The sequence below is a fragment of the Panulirus ornatus genome, chromosome 7, assembly GCF_036320965.1.
Source record: "Panulirus ornatus isolate Po-2019 chromosome 7, ASM3632096v1, whole genome shotgun sequence".
Taxonomy (NCBI): Eukaryota; Metazoa; Arthropoda; class Malacostraca; order Decapoda; family Palinuridae; genus Panulirus; species Panulirus ornatus.
This window is the reverse complement of record NC_092230.1, coordinates 27,993,998-28,015,340: the sequence shown is the minus strand read 5'-3', so window position 1 is coordinate 28,015,340 and position 21,343 is coordinate 27,993,998. Positions and strand designations below refer to the sequence as shown.

General features: G+C 41.8%; 1 pseudogene; it reads left to right on the top strand.

Moving 5' to 3' along the window:
* Positions 1-19,232, top strand: part of LOC139749468 (sodium/glucose cotransporter 4-like) — a 30,202-nt pseudogene extending 10,970 nt beyond the window's left edge.
* The last annotated feature ends 2,111 nt before the right edge of the window (positions 19,233-21,343 follow it).

Here is a 21,343-nt window from a genome sequence, read left to right as displayed (position 1 = left end):
ACACATTCAATAAACCTTCAAAATACTCACTTCATCTCCTTCTCACATCACTACTACTTGTTATTACCTCCCCATTAGCCCCCTTCACCGATGTTCCCATTTGTTCTCGTGTCTTACGCACTTTATCTACCTCTTTCCAAAACATATTTCTATCCTGCCTAAAATTTGATGATACTCTGTCACTCCAACTCTCATTTGCCCTCTTTTTCACCTCTTACACCTTTCTTTTGACCTCCTGCATCTTTCTTTTATACATCTCCTAGTCATTTGCACTATTTCCCTGCAAAAATCGTGCCTATATATATATATATATATATATATATATATATATATATATATATATATATATGTGTGTGTGTGTGTGTGTGTGTGTGTGTGTGTCGAAGGAGAGACAAATATATATTCACCAAAGGTCCGTACCCAACCTTGGGCAGGGCGTCCGGCCCACTCGACCACTCGGAGGTTAAAAGACACACACATCAGAATTCTGGTGTTTTTACTTGTGCCTCAAACATCATCTTTAATCTGTGGGGGTTCCAACAGTATGATGAATATGATGAAGGACAGACATATGAATCCAACCCATATGAATCCAACCCATTGTCTGTCGATGGACAGACAATGGGTTTGATTGGGTTTGTTTAACACTGCATGTTCTGATGTACAGACATTACCGACATGCCCGCGAATTGACCTACAATGTCTTCGAGACTCGAGTGTGGGCGGACTGTCTTACCTTACCTGGCCCACCGCGTGTGGATGAGGGAATAATCTAATGTCTCTCGTCTTCAAAATTGCTGGAGAAAGTGAGAATGACTTCAGTCTCCCCTACAATGATGGAGGAAGTAGTGCCGACGCCTCGTATCTCCAACTCTATAAGTGGCGGAGAAAATGATAATAACTTTCATCTCTTCAACACAGGCGGAGGAAGTAATAACAAAGCCTCTCGTCTCCAACACTGGCGGAGGAAGTAATGACAATGCCTCTCGTCTCCAACACTGGTGGAGGAAGTAACTGCATAATATCTCGTCACGTCAGTTATGGTGGAGCAAGGGATAGTAACACTCCTCTCCCCAACACTGGAGGAAGAAGTAATTACAAAATGCCTTTGTCTCTAACACTGATGAAGAAAAAGATAATACAGAGTCTAATATCTCAAACACTGGTGGAGGGAGTTACAATATAGTGCCTCTAGTCTCTCCAACACAGGTGGTGGAAGTAACAGCAATGCCCTTAGTCTCTCCAACACTGGTGGAGGACGTAATCATATAATGCCTCTAGTGCCTCCAACATAATTAGGAAAAGTAACAGTAGTACCTCTAGTCTCCCCAACACTAGCGGGGAAAACATAGAGCTTCTTGTCTCTCCAACACTGGTGGAGGAAGTAATAACATAATATCTCTTATCTCTCCAACATTAACGGAGGAAGTCATATGCTAATGTCTCTCGTCTCTTCAACAGTCGTCGAGGAAGAGCCAGCGAGGCAGCGTCTCGGGGTATTTCCTCGCTTCCCGCAACATGCACTGGATACCAGTAAGTATCCCTCTATCTATCTATCTATCTACTTATTTAGGATAAGAAAACGGGGTCTAGTGTCTACGTTCTTGCCTTCCTCAATGTCACTCAGGATAATCACTAATAATGTGTCTACAATTAGATGTCGACAATACTGTGTATCTCTACTAACAATCCCTCAGGGAAGGTCCCTTTATGATAATATGAACAATAGTGTTACTGCAACAGACAGCTTTCCTGTTGTATTCGATTCATATCATAGGAACTGTACGTCATAAAAACATTCCAGTACAGTATCTGCTCTACTTATCAAGAGAATTTCACGTATAGAGAGTGTTCTGTTGCACTTGTCTCATAGGAGAGGCTACACTCAAGAACGTGAGCTTCGCTATATCCTCACAAGATCAGTCACTGGATGCTATCTAGTCTCTTTACGTAGGCACCTGATTTGTTCGCTAACTAACGTGTCCTCTCTCGGCAGGTGGGCTGCTCACTGTTCGCCAGCAATATTGGCTCCGGACACTTCATAGGCCTGGCAGGCGCTGGGGCCGCCTCGGGCCTTGCGGTACACGGCTATGAACAAGCAGTAAGTAGTAGGAGTCCCACCAATCAGAGCACCACCGTCTGGTAACGCTTGTTTACCAATGGTGTCTTTGCAACGTCTCTTCCTAGTATATCAACTGACTGTTCCACGTCTTCTGTCTCATTCTTGTATCTCCCCTGATGATGTGATCATCAGACGAAAGTGCACTTGGAAACTTATCGTGTTTCATTTTCCCTGTGGTTATCAGCATATATTCGATCACGAGCTCCACTGACCACTACTGGAAATGAGATAATTTGAGGACGTGGTGTGAGGTGGTTTGATCGAGTAAGTAGTAATGAGAGGGTAAGAGAGATGTGTGGTAATAAAAAAGAGTGTGGTTGAAAGAGCAGAAGAGGGTGTTTTGAAATGGTTTGGTCACATGGAGAGAATGAGTGAGGAAAGATTGACAAAAAGGATATATGTGTCAGAGGTGGAGGGAACGAGGAGAAGTGGGAGACCAAATTGGAGGTGGAAGGATGGAGTGAAAAAGACTTTGAGCGATCGGGGCTTGAATATGCAGGAGGGTGAAAGGCGTGTAAGGAATAGAGCGAATTGGAACGATATGGTATATTTGAGTCGACGTGCTGTTAGAGATATCTAACAGTTTGACAGATGTAGGTGTGTTATGCAAGAGAGGCAACTGAGGGACTCTGTCGACCTTATCTTGATGTTCACTTTGTAATTCCCATGTGGCAATAAACAAAAGCCCTACCACAACACTGACACGAAGAATTCCTTCTAGGCCATCTATGGTTTGCTGATGCTGGGGTGGTTGTTTGTGCCGGTGTACATGAGCTGCGGGGTGTACACCATGCCAGAGTACATAAGGTTAAGGTTTGGCGGCCAGAGGATCAGGGTCTACCTCTCCTGCCTCTCTCTGGCACTCTACAGCTTCACCAAAATCGCCGTAAGTAAACAGACTTACGGTATCATGGTAAATTCATGAATTTTCCACTGAATAAAGATTATTCTATTTCTCGTTATTAAATTCACAGCATCCATCATGACCTTACTACAAGGTTTCATCTGTCCTGATCAGGCGGACCTGTACGCTGGGGCGCTGTTCATCCAGTTGGCTCTGAACAAGAACTCAACCGAGTGGCTGTACATCAGTGTACTGTTCCTGCTGGGGGTAGCGGCCGTGTTCACGATCGTGGGCGGCCTTACCACCGTGGTCTACACCGACCTAGTGCAGACTGTCCTCATGGTGTTGGGTGCCATTGTGCTGTCAGTCATGTGTGAGTGCATGGTTTGATGAAATGTAAATTTCACAATGTTAGTCTCTGTAATCATTAAGCATTGCCCTCTGCCCAACTAGGGAACGGAGATAGTTTTACACTCGTGTTTTGTGTCTAGTAACCTCGTATATATGTGTCATGTCTTTACTGCTATGTACACACACACAGACATACACAGACACAGACACAGACACACACACAGACACACACACACACAGACACACACACACACACACCAGTCTAAGCCAGGTACCCACAGTGAGGCTGAGATACCCTTACTCCATCAATGTCTTTATGGTTGCTGTCTGGTTTTCCCTAGCCTTCCATGCGGTGGGTGGGTACAACTCCCTGGTAGAGAGCTTCCCGTACGCCACCGCCTCTATCAGAGCCGTTGGAGCAGACAACAAGACGTGTGGTGAACCTCCCGCCGACTTCATGCATCTGTTCCGCACGGTAGACTACACCAAGAGTGACTACCCCTGGACTGGCATGACCCTAGGCATGGCTGTCATACAGATCTGGTACTGGTGCACCGACCAGGTCAGTCTCCTTCTCGTGGCTCTCAATAGTTCAGTTATCCAGGTATATACAGACAGACTCGCGTACTTCGACTCAATCATGATAATTTCCTTTAAGTAATAACTGATTCCATGAAGACCTTCTTCCTTTCTTCTTCTGTAAGTGAAGCTTGTTTTCAGGCAGCAGTCTTAAGAGTTATTTCATTGCCAGCACTTAATTATATATAATCATATATAATCATATATAATTATATATAGTGAAAATTAATGTATTCATATTGTTGTGATACAGAGAGCCCTATCTATCACCATAACCTGGGAATGATTTATAGACAATCCTAACAAGACAAAAGTCAGACAGTTGGCTAAGTCTATGTTGGGAGAGGAAGGTGGTGATGGTGGTCATATGGTAGCTAACCCAATACTGTAATCTGTGACTTTGAAGTAGCTATATCATTATGATCTATACGTACAGTAGCGTAAATGTCTGCTTCCTGTGAAACTAGTAATGTTCTAGAGCGCTAGCATTACCCACTGTGGTTTGCATAGACAAGAGTCACTCTCGAAGACCACAATACCATTATATTCTTACAGTTTTACATTTTTTTTTTTTGAACAACATAAGTGCTTTTTTATACCTGTATATCATATGTAAAAAAAAAAAAAAATGGTTGTCATCAGCAGGATATATCAAAACTACTTTTGAAAGCAGAAAATGTGCAAATGATAAAACAAATATACGAGTCGAATAATGTTATCAAACATTACATACGAATAAGAAGAGATTCAAACAGCAACAGATCACTGGGTCCTTTGAAGGCGCAAATAATGTCATTCGTGGACTTGAGGCGAATTCTTTGTCAAGTTTATCCTTAACGTTTGCTCACGAGTCTCTCTCTATTCATTACTCCGGGTGAATCAGACAAATCAAGCCTAAATAACGAGTTAGATCAAAAACATCTAAGCGTTTGATAGTATTAGATACCTGTGTCAGATCATCTCTTAACCCTCTCTTTTCTCTGTCAAATAAATTTTAGTCCTTTAGTCGATTCTCGGTGAATTTATTTCTGTCCTTGAGTAACACTGATACTGTCTCCTTTATATGTTTTTTTCTTAAAGGGTGACTAAAACTGAATACAGTATTCAAGATGGGGACGTATCAATGAATCATTAGGAGTGAGGATAATTGCCTTAGAAATGAATTCGAGAACCTTACCTATGAATCTGAAAATAAAATAAAATCTGCCCTTATTACCGCTTTTGTGCAGTTTACATGGCTTCAAGCCACCAAAAATCATCACACCAAAGTCTTTTCCTAATCTACATTACGGTGGTCGCTAGAATTCATACAGAAGCTTGCCTTATCGTTTTTTTAGTACCGATATGTAAAACTATGCACTCACTGATATTAGAATTCATTTGCCACCTATCAGCCAGGTGCATCAGTTTATCTATGTCAGGATGAGGCTGCAGACGTTCGGAGTCCGTTATAAATTGATTTCCCATCTTAGTATCCCCTGCAAATTTCGATATCTTGCAATGCAGCCCTTTGTCAGTATCTTTTATATGTATATGAATGTGAACCTGTTCCAAGACCACTTGTTGCGTCTATCCATTCGAAGGTTTGACCATTAACTCCTACTATATAATCACGGCCAACACTTTTCATTACAGGCTTAAAGTTAAGCTGCAGCAAAGAGCAAGGCACGACCGCCTATTCTATTTCCTCTTGCACTGTTAAACAGATTACACACTGGAATTTCCATATACGGAGAGGAATTCTTTTTCTGATATGTAATCACGATTCAGGACCACCAGTTCTATAATTTTCTACCAGTGCACTTGTCTCTAACTCTGAAATCTTGTTATGTATATTCCGTGCATTCACAAAATATAATTTGGCATATTAATGAAATTTGTTTCAACAAGTTATTTACCAAAGACCGACTACTGAGCGTGACAACGCGAGCAGCACCGACTTCATTCAGGGCGTAGTCTGTCCTACGTGAACACATTAGAATGTGTGTGAAAATGTTGCCACCAATTTACGAGTTCAACTCCCTCCTGGAAACAAAGGTTCACTAATCTATCACTGAAACAGGACGCCTCACTGAAGAAGGCGCTCCCGGTGCCGATCCTCGGCTAGACTCATGACATCATAATGTTACAAGTTTTTTTTTTTTTTCGAAAACGTTGAAAAAGCTGGTAATATCTTTCCAGCCACCCCTCCAATTTCCCATTCAGTAACGTCATTAGTTCCTCCACGAATAAAAAGCGTACGATCATTAGGTAGTACAGGGTAACGAAGAGGGGCGGGAGCAGTGGGCTGGAAATCATGTAATTCTACCCAAAAGAAGCAACGTAGGGAGGCGGGCAAGATTTTTCCCTTTAAGAGTCAGTTGTCTGTTACTCCTGGCGCTACCTTGCCGATAATGGTTATGAGAGAAAGGAAGACCTTCAGCAGAGAGAACTTGGCGAGGTACTCTTAGAAAACAAACTACTTGAGACAATCGTTAAGAAACAGTCGTAACGTTAGCACTTTCAATGATGAAGGGTAGAACGGCATCTAAACAATGCTTTTGATAACGTCAAAGGAGTTGTCAAGTTGGGTATCTTAAAGTATAACCACCTAAGCAATAATATGTAATTATCTAATAGCGCTGAAAAGCGAAAAATTCATAAGGAAACCTTTTTCTTTTCTTTTTAGAAGACTTTTCAAGTCGATTCATACCCAAGCATGAGCATCATCATGCAAGAGGACGCCTTACAACGGGGGTTTGGCACTGACAATAGACACTTGCGAATGGATTACGTTTCCACAAACTTGTCTTTCACTGAGCTCTGGATGCCGGTAGTATGATCGTAGTTTCAACTTGTTGCAGGTGATCGTGCAGCGCACCCTGGCCAGCAGAAGCATGTTACATGCCAAGGGTGGTACTATGTTAGCGGCGTACCTGAAGTACCTGCCACTGTGGATCATGGTGTTCCCAGGGATGGCAGCCCGGATCCTCTACCCCGACCGTGTGGCCTGTGCCACTCCCCAGGCAGTGTGCAAAGGTGTGTGGCAACGAGCGAGGCTGCACCAACTCTGCTTACGCTGAACTGGTGATCAATCTTCTCCCCTCAGGTATGATTATTAATAGATCAAAAATGTAATCATTGTATACTGAATAATTAAGCGATCTTTATTTGACATTGAAATATATCAACAATGAAAATATAGGAATACAGGCAATCTTTATTTATGGTGCGTAGAATTGTGATTCGCAGCATCGAAAAATCTATTTTCTCTTTGTTTACATGATTAATCATCAGTTGTTAACTTCACTTATATTTATGTACATCTATGGAACAGAATCCATCTTTATTCCCTGTCTTTGAAAAAAATCCATTGACAACTGAAGTACAGACGTTAACACCCACTCCCAACCTTCACACACATCTGCAGTAACCAAGAAAAGTAATATCTAGACTTATGGGAGATGTATCCGATGTCTCTCAGGTGAGAATCTTCAGTAAAGGTTGACAGGTCCAAAGAAAACCTAAGAGACTCAGAATGAAGGATGGGTAACAGGTGAATCAATATAATGGATCATAACTTAGGAACATCTCGGGACATCTGACGTCTCTTACCGCAAAAGACACTTATATTAGACCAAAGTTCATCAGGTTTAGGGCTTCAGGCTCAACAGTCAAAGTGTCAGCAGCAGATGGTTGTATAGATGTAGCCTCATAAAGTCATCATCATCATCATCATCATCATCATCATCATATAAGACAACCCCACCCACTTCGCCAGAAAGCAGAAAACTGTGTTAAACTTTAGCTTTAACTCACAAACACAACAAAATATCCATAAAAGTCAAATGACTGTGGCATTTTGCACCTCTCTCTTCCTCTCTCTACCGAAACTGCCATTGTACGTGCCAACACAACAACACGAAGGAATAACTCTGGCATAATGTATAACTCCAGGTTTGAGAGGGTTGATGCTGGCAGTGATGATAGCAGCCCTCATGTCCTCCCTCACCTCCGTCTTCAACTCTGCCTCCACCATCTTCACCATCGACATCTGGACGCTGGTGAGGAAGAAGCTTGGTGGGAAGTGGCTGACGACGAAGCCATCTGAAATGGAGCTGATCATCGTGGGTCGCACCTTTGTGGCATCAGTTGTCATTATCTCTGTTCTATGGATTCCGGTTATTCAGTAAGATATATTCTACCATTATGATGAAGAAATATTTGCATAATCATTAGTCTGCGCTATACTGATACAAGGTGACAGAGGTTTCTGCTTCTTCCGTGATTTCAGATCCTGATCTTGATGAAAGAACTGAAAGATACATTTTACGCAGTACTGACTGTAACGAGAAAATAGATCTAAAAAAAAAATATTAAAGTATCTTGCTGAGAATACATGACACATTAAGTACAGTCTGTAAACTGAACTACACCAGTCGAACTAAACTAAGAATCTTTAACCCATGCAATAACAGGAGGCACTTTATATCAAGTGTTTCCAGACACAGTTTGTCTTTTTTTGTGGTTTTGGAGAGATCGTATATGGTCAGTGCGGCGTGTATCATTCCTGAATTTCGGCTTGGAACTAGATCACCGGTGAACATCATCATTTACCTTTATGTCTGATTATAGGGAAGCATATCTTTATATTCTTATTCACTTTTAATCGTTTAGGTTATCGGTTATTGTTGTTGTAGTTGTAGGATGTCAAATTATTCATAGACGCCATTTGCTGCCTCTGACTCACCAGGAAGGCGGGCAACTCCCAGTTGTTTGACTACTTGAACATGGTCATATCCTTCCTGGCGGCACCCATCTGTGCTGTCTTCCTCCTTGCTGTCTTCTGTCCCAGGACCAACGAACCTGTGAGTATACGAACTACATCGTATGATGTATGTGAATGTAAATACTTCCTCTCTACATCCAAAACAGTTAAGCAGTGTGTCACAAAACAAGTATCTTTTATACATTGTTTATCCGTATGCTTAGTTCATGACATGCTTCACCATTTTTCTCTTGTCAGAGACCTGACGGCATTTTTGTGAAATCTTATACCAAATAATCATCATTTGATTTGATATGAGGCAGATGAAAGCTACATTCTTCTGATCAAGATGACAGATATCAAAGCTCTCTTACATATGATTGTCTGGAGGCGTAGACATCACTGTAGTTTCTTTGACTACGAAATCCATCAGCATGTAGAAAAACCACTGCTCACATATCATCAACACACATTTTGCTTTGCCTGGGGGTGTTGTCTTCCAAGGAAGCCAACATTCAACGTTGTGTGAGAACATACGGTATGTGTGAGAACATACGGTATGGACAGACAGAACGAAACACAGTAAGTCAAAGCAGGAACCGTTCATTATAACCAAAGAATTATTACTTTAAACGTTCCAAAAAAAAAAAAAACATGCTACCGAGAGTAGAGGAAACGTCTCTAGATGAGGCTATAGGAATGTGCTTCACCATCACAAAGAGAATCTAAAAGTCCCATCGAGCAAAACACACACATTACAAATTTTGATACTTCAACTGATTCACAGATTTCAAACAATACAGATTATAACGAGAGGCTGTGATGTTGAATAAAAAAAAACTGCTTAGAATGTTTTGTATACTGGATAGCTAAGTCATGAACTGAACTGCACCAGTTGAACCAAAGCAAAAATCTTTAACTCACGCAATTATAGGTTAGGATGCTTTTCTCCTGAAGCAGGGCCTGTATACTGATGTACCACAGAAGGTAATTTTGCCAATACACAGTACCAGATTTACCTCTAGGGAACTGGGCTTCCCTTCTGTCCTGCAGGGCTGGTCTGGGACCCCTAGTTCGGCAAAATAAATTCCTCTCAATGGTAAATATGTACACTTTATCCACATCATATACACATAGATCGAGTTAGAGACGCGACTCCAATCTTACTATATAAAGATCAATAATCATGTTGCCTCTAAGAACAAGTTGGAACAATGACACAGAGTGTAATACTGAATGTTGTGTACTGACAGGGCGCCTTCTGGGGGCTGATGGCTGGACTAGGGATAGGAATTGTGCGATTTGCTGCCGAGTTCTACTACATTACACCACCCTGTGGCTCAGGTAAATACAGCCACTCCTGCACCTCTGCTTTATATTCTATGGCCTCCAATACTGCTTCAGCTAATAAGTGTTTATTGGGATAGCTATACCATGTCAGGAAAACTGAGCTACGTGATCTCCAACACTTACCCAATAGGATATCTGGGAAACTAAAGTTATTTGTCAGTCAACAGACACACGTGAGGGTCGAGAGAAGACAGGAGTGTCACACACCTTCACAACATTCAACACACATGTGAGTGTAGGGAGGAGACCAGAGTGTCATGTCCTCTCAACAGTGTATTCATAAGCCAACTGGGATATGTGGCCACTACCCATGAGAACATATATACACTCTCTCTTTCTATCTCTCTATCACACAGTTGACACAGCTTTTGATCAGTCTCTCGGGGTTGGCCGGTTAGACTGGCTCTGCGTGTGTGTGTGTGTGTGTGTGTGTGTGTGTGTGTGTATGTGTGTGTGTGTGTGATAGTCATGACTAGAGCCGAATCAGTTGCAATAAGAGAAAAATGCAAAGTCTTTCCTCATACTTTTCAGACCAAAGATTGTGCGATCCAAAAGCCACATTAACTCATATTGCTTCCACTTTCTCCATACACTAACAGATTCCAGGTTAGTATAAAGTTCTGGGTATTTGCTCTCAGAATCAGCGTCTCCAGATATCATATAGATATAATGACAGCAAGAGAGTACTCCTTAAACCCTTCATCAGGGTCACTAGATGTACCCCTAACCAATGGATCCAGTAGCAACCTTCGATGTTCTGTCTCAGTTGCATCACAGAAATACTGCAAGATTTGTCCCCATCATATGTCTCCTGTAACAGTCAGTTTGCCTTTAGCTCAAGAGTTGACTTGAGCTACATTTCATAGTATGCTCTTCCTTTTTTTTTTTATTATTCGTCAATATATGTCCTATCTATCAAAGCAGTGGTGTTAGAAGTGTTATCTTGCATATTTTTTTTACAGCCATCTTTGTTGTCAGCTCTTGTACCCTATCCATTGGATAAGGATTTTAATCAGATCTTGTAAGACTTCCTAAATCTTATGTACATTTATGGTATTAGAATCATGGATGGCAACCACCTTATGGCCCTCACCTTTGTCATTTCCATAGGTACCTCTTTATCTGTGGGTGTTGACATGTTAACAACTCCAGTCTCAAGTGAGACACATTACTCAGAAGCTCTTAGCAAGGAGGACACGTGTGAGAGCGAATGTTATCACAGGTTTCTGGAACATGAGTTTGCCTATGCCTACAGATGAGCCGGACCTGCGGCCAGAGTTGATCAAGACGGTGGTGGGGAGGTTCCACTACCTACACTTCTGCTTCCTGTGTTGTGTCATCACTGCCATTGTCAGCATTGGCGTCTCCATCATGACCGAACCCATCCCTCCAGAATGCGTTAGTGTCTGACTGCACCCTCCACCTCCTCTCTCTCTCTCTCTCTCTCTCTCTCTCTCTCTCTCTCTCTCTCTCTCTCTCTCTCTCTCTCTCTCTCTCTCTCTCTCTCTCTCTCTCTTTCTCTCTGCAATCTCTCCCATAATATGTTCAAGTGTCAATCAGAGGATAGCTTACTGTGGTAGTCACAGGCTGTGAGAGAGAGAGAGAGAGAGAAAAAAAAAAAACAGGTATCAAAATGCTAAAGTGAGAAAGGTTGTGAGAAGACTACACATGGCTCAGGTAAGGTTATTATGTTGGGTTTTCTCTGGGGTTGGGTGGCGCCATGAATGAAAGTTTTAGATAGAGTGATGCAAATACGACAGAAACCAGGCTACATTTAGGATCAAAGATGAACTTCAGTCGGAAAATGTGGGCTGCTTCTATAATGTTGCAGTGTGGGAGCTGCTGGTAGCACATCACATCTGATTCCTCCAGAAGCGATTGTTTAGTCTCACCCGAACATTAAAGTCTGCTTCACACCAGCGACATATATATCCTCTCCACAGCTATACCGTCTCACCTTCTGGAGCAGAAAAGACAGGCGAGTGCGACAACCAATGAAGAAGACGGACAAAGAAACAGAGGCAACCAAGAAAAGCACCACGCAGGACAGTGTTCACAACAGTGTATCTCTGGACGCTGACAACGGGTGTGCTGCTGCCAACCAAATGTCCTGTGAACAGACCCCAAGAGGTTTGTCACACATCTAGTTAAACATTTGGAATGCTGTAGATACCTACTTACCATTACCTGTTTGTACAGTATGCGAGTGGACTCATAGGGATATATATATATATATATATATATATATATATATATATATATATATATATATATATATATATATATATATATGTTGTATATATGTGTGTGTGTGTGTGTGTGTGTGTGTGTGTGTGTGCGTGTGTTTGTGTATGTGTGTGTGTGTGTGTGTGTGTGTGTGTGTGTGTGTGTGTGTGTGTGTGTGTGTGTACAGTAGAGAAACGGGCAGCAAGGCTGCTGTGATTAAGATCCACTGAAGTTATTCTTCAGGGATCATTGCATTGTGTTCTGTGTCAAGCGAATTAATCAGATGTTGATTGACTGGGGGAACTTCGTTACCCGTCATGTATGTTATAACAAAAAGGAGAGTACAGATCATCATGATGCTCCGCAGGTGTGTCTCTGTGTCGGAGGATGTTCAACATTGTCTGCCAAGTACCCAGTGATAATGATGGTGCCGGCTCCCCTGCCCAAGCACAACACACTGAGGAAGAGAAGGCCCAACGCGCTGCTGACTTTCTCAATGAAACACCCTTCTGGAGAAAGTAAGTAGTAGGGGATAGCGATGCTGTTTTCCTGAGGGGCTGGGAAGCGACATGGATGGATGAAGGCGAGCAAGTGTGAATATGGACATGTATAGTGTATGCATATATGCGTATGTGGAAGTTTACATATATATACATATATATATATATATATATATATATATATATATATATATATATATATATATATATATATATATATGTATATATATATATATATATATATATATATATATATATATATATATATATATATATATATATATATATATATATATGTTTTTTTTTTTATACTTATACGCCTTATCCCGCTAGATAGCGTTAGGAACAGAAGAGTGAGCCTTAGAGGAAATATCCTCACTTGGAACATCTATCCGTTCTTTCTTTTGGAAAAATTACAAACGGGAGGGGAGGATTTCCAGCCCCCCGCTCCCTCACCTTTTAGTCGACTTCTACGAAATGCAGGGAATACGTGGAAAGTATTTTTTCTCCCATATTCCCAGGGATAATATATACATATATATATATATATATATATATAAATATATATATATATATATATATATATATATATATATATATATATATATATATATATATATATATATATATATATATATGGGAGGGTTGCATGGCATCACATTGGGGAAGAGCAATGTGGTTTCAGAAGTTGTAGAGGATGTGTGAACCAGGTGCTTGCTTTGAAGAATGTATGTGAGAAATACTTAAAAAACAGATGGATCTGTGCGTAGCATTTATAGATCTAGAGAAGGCAAACGATAGAGTTGACAGAGATGCTCTGTGGAAGGTATTAAGAGTATGTGGTGTGGGAGGTAAGTTGCTAGAGGCGGTGAAAAGTTTTTATCGAGGATGTAAGGCACGTGTACGAGTACGAAGAGAGGAAAGTGATTGGTTCTCAGTGAATGTCGGTTTGCGGCAGGGGGTGCGCGATGTCTCCATGGTTGTTTAATTTGTTTATGGATGGGGTTGTTAGGGATGTGGACGTAAGAGTTTAGTAGAGAGGGGCAAGTATGCAGTCTGTTGTGGATGAGAGGGTTTGGGAAGTGAGTCAGTTGTTGTTCGCTGATGATACAGCGCTGGTGGTTGATTCGGGTGAGAAACTGCAAAAGTTGGTGACTGAGTTAGGTAAAGTGTGTGAAAGAAAAAAGGTGAGAGTAAATGTGAATAAGAGCAAGGTTATTAGGTTCAGTAGGGTTCTGGGACAAGCTAATTGGGAGGTCAAGTTTGAATTGAGAAAAACTGGAGGAAGTGAAGTGTTTTAGATATCTGGGAGTGGATTTGGCAGCTGATGGAACCATGGAAGCGGAAGTGAATCACAGGGTGGGGGAGGAGGCTTTTGGGAGCGTTGAAGAATGTGTGGAAGACGAGAACATTATCTTGGAGAGCAAAAATGGGTATCTTTGAAGGAAGAGTGGTTCCAACAATGTTATATGGTTGCGAGGCGTTGGCTATAGATAGGTTGTGCGTAATAGGGTGGATGAGTTGGAAATGAGATGTGTGAGGACAATATGTGGTGTGAGGTGGTTTGATCGAGTGAGTAATGAAAGATTAAGAGAGATGTGTGGTAATAAAAAGAGTGTGGCTGAGAGAACAGAAGAGGGTGTTTTGAAATGGTTTGGTCACATGGAGAGAATGAGTGAGGAAAGATTGACAAAGAGGATGTATGTGGCAGAGGTGGAGGGAACGAGGAGAAGTGGGAGACTAAATCAAAGGTGGAAGGATGGAGTGAAAAAGATTTTGAGCGATCGGGGCCTGAACATACAGGAAGGTGAAAGGCGTGCAAGGAATAGAGTGAATTGGAATGATATGGTATACCGTGGTCGACGTGCTGTCAATGGATTGAACCAGGGCATGTGAAGCGTCTGGGATAAACCATGGAAAGTTTTGTGGGGCCTGGATGTGGAAAGAGAGCTGTGGTTTCGTTGCATTACATATGACAGTTAGAGACTGAGCGTGAACGAAAGTGGCCTTTGTTGTCTTTTCCCAGCGCTACCTAGCGCGCGCGGGGGGAGGGGGGATGCCATTTCATGTATGACGGGGTGGCAACGGGAATGGATGAAGGCATCATGCATAAATATGTACATGTGTATATATGTATATGTCTGTGTATGTATATGTATGTATACGTTGAAATGTATATTCATGTATATGTGCGTGTGTGGGCGTTTATGTATATACATGTGTATTTGTGTGGGTTAGGCAATTCTTCCGTCTGTTTTCTTGCGCTACCTCGCTAACGCGGGAGACAGAGACAGAGTATCATAAAACAAATAATATATATATATATATATATATATATATATATATATATATATATATATATATATATATATATATATATATACACACAAATGATATTGATAACGGCTGAATCGCAAAATATCAAAATTCGCTAATGGTATAATGCTGGGAAATATATTTGTATATTAATTTGAAGGTCTACAGCTTCCTTTAGACAGACACATACTAATGGACTGGGATCTAAGTACCAAATGAATTTATACATTAATAAGTGCAAAGTTTTACGTGTCGGTCGTAAAGACGAAAAATGCAAGCTACGGTATGAATTCTTTTTAAGTGCAAAAGGTATATGAGGAATAACACCTGGTCGTAATATCGTAAAAATCTCTGGTGACCTAAAACCAATTAAGCAGTGCATATATGAGTAAAATTCTCGTAGTTATTGGTTTGTCCACGTCTTAAATATTGTGTTCAACTCGGGTCACCCTTAGAGAGAGAGAGAGAGAGAGAGAGAGAGAGAGAGAGAGAGAGAGAGAGAGAGAGAGAGAGAGAGAGAGAGTGTGTGTGTGTGTGTGTGTGTGTGTGTGTGTGTGTGTGTGTGTGTGTGAGTGTGTGTGTGTGTGTGTACAGCGTCGAGCAACCAAGATGATTCCTGGACTGGGAAACAAATCCCTCGACAGCAGATTGAAGGACCTGAATCTATACAGCGTAAAAGAGAGAAGGTTAAGAGGTAATCTAACACAAGTATTCAAAAATTATCAAAGCTTTGGTGATCTTGATCTATCAAGTTACTAAGACTTGATTCGTCTCATTTCAGTCGTAGTAATGGATATGAACTCATGGGCAAACGTTTTACCTCGAATGAGACTAAGTGCTCTTTCTTCAACTGGACTTTTAACAAATAGAACGTTTTGCCAGTAAGAGTGGTTGAAAGCAGTTCTATAGACACGTTTAGGAACAGACTTGATAAATACTTCATTTCAAGTTCACGATTTACATTATATGCGCCTCCTTAGTCACAATGCCAACTTGTAGGTTATTTTCTTTGGACTATATGTGTGCCTTCACCATACTATTTCATGAGTCTAATATCTTCCACAACTGCAACAAACCTCGAAAGGACCCAATAGGCTGTTGTTATTTGAATTCTTTTGTATTCCTGTGTGTGTGTCTGTGTGTGTGTCTGTGTGTGTCTGTGTGTGTCTGTGTGTGTCTGTGTGTGTGTGTGTGTGTGTGTGTGTGTGTGTGTGTGTGTGTGTGTGTGTGTAAGCCTTTGAACTTGCACCTGTGCTTGCTCGTCGGTTTTGTTTCTGCTGAAAAATCAGAACTTTCCCTTCTTCTTGGATGACGAGGGAAAGTGTACCAACACTGCTTGTGGCGTAGGGCAAGCGGGTCAGGTTTTTAAGTTAGCCCTTGAGAATTTATGAGTCGTACCGCTTTCGACCCTAACTCTGTTCAGTAAGATTGCAGAGCTAGCGCCACCCACCGATGTGAGAGCTGTACTACATAAACGGAGCAACCGTTCAGAAGAAAAGAAATTTCGACATCTAAACAGGACTAACAGTTTGCTTAGAGCCAGACTTAGGTATTTCCGTAGTGTGAGGTTTCCAACATAGAGATGTTACAGTGATATCATATGTGTTTACTGAGTCAAGAGGTGAATTACAGAACCGTCAACGGAGAAGGGAAAGTTGTGGGAATTTTCGATAGAGAGATAGAGAGAAACTGGGTCTTGGAGGCATTAAACTTTACCAGATTTCGTCTATCCTACTGAAATAGCCTGTCCAAGTCTGAGTTTATCAAGGAAGTTGAGTCGAGGCGAGATGCAGATCGAGTAAGACAAGAGAGAGCACAACTGAAGGATGTGGATGTACACAGTGTTCATCCATCAGCGTATGAAAACATTTTGGTATGTGTGGAAGACAGGAAACCGTTGGTAAAAAAAAAAAGAGAAAAGGTGTACGAAACAGGACATAACCTTGAAGGACACTGCTGTTGATGGAGAAAAGGGGATAGGCTGATCCATCAACAACCACGGAGATAGATCAGACGGAGAGGAAGGAAAGTGAAGAAGGGTAGCCATAAGAAGAGAGGTTAGAGATGAGACCCCGAGGCCACACCATGCCAAAAGCTTTGGATATGTCAAAAGCAGCTACGAAGGATTCTCCTAATCTCTCAAGAATGATCAACAGACATATAAGGTAGGAAAGAATATCATCAGAGGAACTCATCTTACGGGAGCCATATTGATGATCGAATAGAATACTGTGAAATTCAAGACGTCTGAGGATATGGGAGTCGAGGAGGGATTCAGAGACTTTGGAAATGGCAGACGTCAAAGCAACAGGACGATAGAGGGGTTAGAATGGTCACCTCTCTAGGGGATGGGATGTGCCAACGTATGCTTCCATAAAGAAGGGAAAGTCCTGGTTTTTAAACAGAGATGGAACAGACGAGCAAGCACAGGTGCAAGCCCAAAGGCACACTCCCCCAGCACACGTCGACGAACGCCACCATCAGGACCACAAGCCTTACTTGTAGTCCTGACGGAAACCGCTCCCGCGCAATGAAAGAATGCTCCTCCGGACCCGCACCTGTGCTTGCTCGTCTATCAAGTCAAGTCGTGCCACCTAACAGATGTCCTGGTCTGTCTCTGCTCACTACCTACCCTCTTCTATCCTCTCCCTCACATTGCCTCAGATCTATCCGTACCTTCCCACAACATTAAGCCAAGTCCTGTCTCCCAGCCTCTTTCAAGCTCTATCCCTCATCATTACCCTAATGTTCTATTCTCTCCTGGGAACTCTAGTCTCTATCCTGAGAGTTCCTCATGCTCTATCCATTCTCCTATAGTCTCGCTTGCTCTATGCTCTCGTTCTCTGGTTCTGGCTTATCCCTAATATCATAGTCTCTATCCTCCCTCCTTCAACATTTATCCTCTCTTCCAACACCCTAACCTTAGCCTCTCTCCTTCAAGTTCCATCTCTTTCCCTTAAACTTCAATCTCTATCCTTTTCCCCTTACACCTTAACCTCTATCCTCCAACCTACCCTTCACCAGACTGTATGCCACCTCTACCCTCCATTCTCTCTCAGCGTGTCCTTTAAAACACCTTTTGACACCACTGTCCCTGTCTCTTCAAAATACTAATACAAAATACAAAATGTATCGCCCATGCCTCAGTATTCTACATTTTACAGTATCTGCAGTTTCAACTCGATGTCACTTCAACTGTCAACGCGACACTAAGTACTTACAGTAAAGTACGCTCTGGTTACTAACACTTGTCATACGTCTAGCCTTCATGTCGCCTCCTTACCTGTAATTCCTCCGTTTCCTGCTGCTGTCCCTCGACTTATATAGTACCCCCCTTCCTTGTGTCACCTGCAGCACCTGGCCGTTTATAAACTACCTCCATCCCTGTATCACCTGCCCCATCCTCGTCAACGGCATCACCTTATCTTCCTCATCTTCCCCCTACCCCCCCACAGTACCATATCAGGGCCACTGCAGCTCCCATCCCCAACACCTCCTACGTCCTCCCCTTCCTCTGGACCCCGTGCATCTTATGGCGTGCCTGCCATCGATTCCCGAGGCTCTGTTCTTAAGCAGTAATTTGCTCTCTTGTTGATGATATCTTTATGACAAGAAATTTGCTACATGATGACACAACTTACCACTACCAATACGTTAGGAAAAAAAAAAAAAAAGATTTAATGTCGAAGCTAAACTCAATTACCTAAAGAACTTATGAAGAATAAGTTTGTTTAACTAAAGACGGAGTTATGCATAGTTTATCTTAAGATTATCAGTCGTAAGCTTCAGTTTCTTATCTGAATACTCAAAACTTTACATAAATCTCCCACAAAGAGGCAGAGCATTAAAGATATCTACGATGCAGCAGGTGATTACCTACAGCATATGCTGTTATGGTCAAATGTGAACCACAATCTACGTCATGTTACATACAGATGATCATTCCCACAGAAACAAATGGTGTCACCTCTCACTCTCCCTCACAGGTTCATCAATATCAACGCTGTCATCTGTATCACACTCAGCACCTTCGTGTATGGATTCTATGCCTGACGTGGTCCAGAATATTACACAAGATTATACCCACTTAAAGCAAGTTGGTGTGTTGATGATGGTGCGCAGAGTAACTTCTAAGAAACTACAGTTACTGTACAGTGTTTTATCCTTTGTGTACATAAATACATTTACCAGTGTATACTTACTTATTTTCCTGCCCTAGAAACCCTTTCTGTGTGTGTGTGTGTGTGTGTGTGTGTGTGTGTGTGTGTGTGTGTGTGTGTGTGTGTGTGTGTGTGTGTGTGTGTGTGTGTGCGTGTGTGTGTGTGTAGGCTGTTCTAGGGATGAAACACCGAAAATACGCTGACGGAGAGACATGTACTGGGCAGGGATGCTTGTTGTGGCTTGGGAGGGAAGGAGGGAGGAAGGGAGGGAGAGAGTGACGGAGCCGTAAACGGAACCTCCCTCACACACACAGATAAAGATACGTAATAGCTGCTGTAGGGGGTTTGCCTGTGACGCAGTCTCCCTCAGACATACAGACAAAAACACAAGCAGAAAGAGAGACAAAATCACAGACAGACAGCCAGACAGATGTACTTACTGGTATCCAGTGCATGTTGCAGGAAGCGAGGAAATATCCGGAGACGCTGCCTCGCTTGGTCCTCCAGGATGACTGTGAAAGACCAAAGATTACATATAGTGCCTTGTCATCATCCCTCGGGATCAAACACTTGTAATATCACTCCTGCGCTTTACGCTCTAGATATATCTCATACTGTTTCACTCTAATGCTCTCTCAAATACTGGAACGGACACTAACACAATTAGGAGAGATGTGAAAATACCTATCAAACAAGCCAAGAAAAACTATGAAAACAGTATTGCAAGAGAGCAACAGAGATCCTAAAAGACTTTACAGATATATCAATGATGAGAAAAAATGAGCGAGACACGACCTTAATAAACGAAGATAAGGAACCAACTGTGGATGATAAAAACACCAGCAACAAACCTAAAGTTTCCTGGTTCAGTTTTTACGCTAGAAAGCAGCGACACGAATCTAGAGACAGTGATAAATAACACTCACAAGATAACACAATTTATCGCCGCAGTTAGAGAAGTACTAACACAGATAAGACGAAGACTAATAAAAGTCCAGCTGGTAATCATTTCTATTCACGAGTAATTAAAAACGTCAAATGCGAACTGCCCTTAACCCATATTTTCATAAATCGTTCTAGGCAGGAACAGTTCCACTGGACCGGAGACTAACAGCTGTAACTCCTATATACAAGAAGGGAAGCCGCGAAAGGCTCGTTAATTACCGTTCTAATAGCCTCACATCAATTGCATGTAAACTTCAATAGTCGATTATTAGACATAAAATCGTATCCTATCTGGAACAGGGAAACTGAAGATTTAATCTAAACCCCCTTTGGCGGCGCCAAAGGCCATTACAGGGGAATAGCTGCATCCAGAGGGAAAGAGACAAATTGAAGGTTTACTTTAAAGCATAATTTTAGAGGATGCAGGTCATGCCTTACAAACCTCCTTGAATTTCAATACCCACAACAAGACAAAAGCAATAGATATATTTCTGGATTTCCAGAAAGAATTCGACAAAGTCCCCCACGTTAAACTGACAAAGTCCGGGCCTTGGGGATCACTGGTTGCAAAGGAAAGTGAACAGAAGTCCAGTTACATGATAGGAAACAGAGTCGTAATGTATGATGAATCGTCACCTTGGTCATCTGTTACTAGTGAAGTCCTCCAGGGATCTGCACTTGGGCCTATACCCTTCTCCATTTATATATTAACGATACAGAACGATACAGACGTAGAGCTAAACGACCTAGTCTCCAAAGTTGCAAATGACGCAGAGATCGGCAGTCTCATTCAAATTAAGAAGACAGAATAAGATTACTAGAGGATCAAGATAAAATGGATGAAAAGTCGAGAAATGGGAAATGCCATCTAACTTCGAAATTGTCAGCTGTTACATACAGGAAATCTCAACAAAAAATTTGATTATGAACTGATGGTCTACAAGATAAAAGACACCCCTTGTGTTCCTTGTACGCGGGATCTAGAGTTACTGTCTCCAAAAACTTCAAATTCTCCCAACACTGTAGTAAAACTGCCAAGAAAGTAAATAGGGTGTTAAGATTTAAGAGAAACTTTTCATACAAAAGCAAGAATGTGATACTGCCACCATACCTAAATCTGGTTAGATCCCACCTCGAATATGCAGTGCAGTTCTGGGCCTTCCACTTAAGGCAACGATACTTTCCTTTTTAAAGCCGGAGAGC